This window comes from Octopus bimaculoides, chromosome 7, assembly GCF_001194135.2.
Source record: "Octopus bimaculoides isolate UCB-OBI-ISO-001 chromosome 7, ASM119413v2, whole genome shotgun sequence".
Taxonomy (NCBI): domain Eukaryota; kingdom Metazoa; phylum Mollusca; class Cephalopoda; order Octopoda; family Octopodidae; genus Octopus; species Octopus bimaculoides.
In genome coordinates this window covers 21,473,769-21,477,048 of record NC_068987.1, presented here as the reverse complement: position 1 = coordinate 21,477,048, position 3,280 = coordinate 21,473,769, and the positions used below count along the sequence as shown (strand labels likewise).

Sequence of the window (3,280 nt, the reverse complement as noted above, 5' to 3'; positions counted from 1 at the left end):
ATAATAATAATAATAATAATAATAATAATAATAATAATGAATACTAATGATTTCAAATTTTGTCACAAGGGGAGCAATTTCGGGGAAAGGGAAGTCGATTACTTCGACCCTTGTACTCTACTCGTACTTATTGTATCGATCCCAAAAGGGATGAATGGCGAAGTCGACCTCAGCGGAATTTGAACTTACAACGTAAAGACGGACAAAATGCCGATAAGGATTTTGCCCGGCCTGCTAACAATTCTGAATAATGATGATGATGATGATGATGATGATGATGATGATGATGATGATGATAATAATAATAACAACAGTTCAATAATAACAGTTAAAAAAAACATCTAGGGCAAATTAATGGATTGAAAAGAGGGAATTGCAGAACAGAAGAACATATAGAATAAGAGATAAAGGGTATGATGTGATACTGAAAAATTGAAACAAAGAGTAGTAGCAGGCAAAACTGGAAAGATATAACAAGAACCATGGGTATTTATGAGAAACCCTATACGGAACAGCATGAGCTGGAGAACTGAATTGACACCAGGAAATCAGGTATTAGGAGAAGTGAAAATAAAGAGTTTGTGTGGATTTTCTGGAATGATGGAGTTTGGACTCTCAAAATGTGCCACAATGGGGATGAGACGAAGAAAATTTATATGGACAAGTGGTGAAATTATGAAGGTAATTGAACCGCAGTCTGGTTATAAATACCTGGGAATATTTGAGGCAGGTGGAATTAAATACAACGATATGAAAGAAAAGACAATGAAAGAGTACCTGCGGCGAGTGAGAAAAGTATTAGCTTCAACGCTGAATGCCAGAAACATAATTTCGGCAATAAACTTGTGCGCAGTCGCAGTAGTTCGGTATGGCGCTGGAATCCTGAAGTGGGCTGAGGAGGTGCTAAAAGAGTTGGACAAGAAGACAAGAAAGCTTCTAACGCTGCATGGAGCCCATCATCCACATGCAAACACTGATCGCCTATACATGAAGAGAGCAAATGGAGGAAGGGGACTGATAAGTGTGGAAGACTGCGTACGTATCGAAGTCGGGAGCTTAATGAGATACTTATCCCAAAGTAAGAAAACTTTGCTGGTGTCAGTTAGGAATAAGGGAGTATTGAAAGCAGAGAAAAAGGAGAAAAAAAAGGAAGAAATACATGTAGAAGCATTGCGCAACAAGGTGCTACACAATCAATTTCATGTAGCTACAACTGAAGTTGCTGGAAGACAGGTGGGATTGGATGAAAAACGGAACACTGAAAAAAGACACTGAGAGCACTTTACTAGCAGCGCAAGACCAAGCTTTGGCCACGAATTGGAGGATCAACCTTAAGAATGAGCAAGTGTTTCCGCTGTGCCGCATCTGTAATAGGGTGGACGAAACTATTGCATATCACGAACGAAAACCCTAGACTTGCTCAAAATCACTACAAGTTGTGGCGAAACTGTGCAAAAAGTGGGAGCTAGAGAGAGGCAAGACATAGTATGCGCATAAATCGCAGAGAGTGGCGGAATCGGAAACTAGAAAATCCTCTGGGATTTCCCAATCCAAACAGATCAGGTACTAGAACATAACAGGCCGGACCTAATGGTGGTCGATAAGATGCACCACATATGCTATATAATTGACGTTACATTCCCCTTTGACCCACGAATAGTCAAGAAGGAAGGCGAAAAGTAGATAAATACGACCCTCTTAAGTACGAAATAGCCTGGTTATGGAAAATGCAGAAGGTGAAGATAGTGCTAATTATTGTTGGGTCCTTGGGGACAGTATCAGAAGGCATCAAGTGGAATATAAAGGAAATCGGAATACTGTACCCAGTTTTGTGTGGAGGCGCAATGGCCCAGTGGTTAGGGCAGCGGACTCGCGGTCATAGGATCGCGGTTTCGATTCCCAGACCGGGCGTTGAGAGTGTTTATTGAGCGAAAACACCTAAAGCTCCATGAAGCTCCGGCAGGGGATGGTGGCGAGCCCTGCTGTACTCTTTCACCACAACTTTCTCTCAATCTTACTTCCTGTTTCTTTTGTGCCTGTAATTCAAAGGATCGGCCTTGTCACACTGTGTCACGCTGAATATCCCCGAGAACTACGTTAAGGGTACACGTGTCTGTGGATTGCTTAGCCACTTGCACGTTAATTTCACGAGTAGGCTGTTCCGTTGATCGGATCAACTGGAACCCTTGACGTCGTAAGCGACGGAGTGCCAACAATAACAACAACCTAGTTTTGTACCCAGAACTGTTACAAAAGGTTTACTTCCTTGGCACAGCCAGAATAATCAAGGAAGTATTAAATAGTTGAACAGAACAGATAGTATAGTACTGTAGGCTGCAGGTAGCAAGCCCGCTACGCATGCAAGATTCCAGGAGCTCCAACAAAATCTGAGATGATAATAATAATAATAATAATAAATATATATAACATTCAGAAAATTGCATTACTGGGCACTGCACATATCCTACGCAAAATACTTTCAATACAGTAACCAAAAGAGCATCACAGCAAACCACAGCACACAGAGCTGCGCTCGGTAGTGAAGTGAATAATAATAATAATAATATCAGGGACCTTTTGAGCGGATGGGCTACTCAACCTGAAGAAAATTCTAACTGAGCCTCACCTGCGAGGTCATGCACTGTTTGTCTTGATATGAGATCACCATGTCGTGCACATATGGTTGTGATGCATGTACCTGGTGTACCCTTGTCAGACGGGTAGTCGTGATGGGTATAATGGGCTTCGTATACTTTACCCCAGTGTCACTTTGATGGCATACACTGCTCTCTCACTCAATAATAATAATAATAATAATAATAATAATAATAATAATAATAATAATAATAATAATAATAATAACAATAATCACTGCATATGCAGTAACTGGGTGAACAAATGAAAACCCTGGTCAGTTGCTGCTAAAGTCAATAAAGATTAAAGTTTCTCCAGCTGATTCCGCGTTTTTTTGTCCAAAAAGAAATTGCACGAGAAGGACAATTGGATTTATAGTGATCAAATACATTCAATAAAGTTTAATTTACAAGCAAATTGTTGGCTGAAACTAATAGATATTAATTCTGTTGTACATAAATGCGTAAAATAAAGCGAGCGCGTAAGTAATATATGCATATAATCATGTGTGTATGTATTCATACATACAAATATACATACATACGTACATACACACATACTTATACAAACACACACACACACGCACACACGCGCACACACACACACACACACACACACACACACACACACACACACACACACACAC

At 40.2% G+C, this 3,280-nt stretch overlaps 1 protein-coding gene across 4 annotated transcripts in view; it reads right to left on the bottom strand.

Annotated features, from left to right (window-relative positions):
* Window positions 1–3,280, bottom strand: part of LOC106878214 (uncharacterized) — a 40,787-nt gene that overhangs the window by 3,832 nt on the left and 33,675 nt on the right. The window lies entirely within an intron of this gene.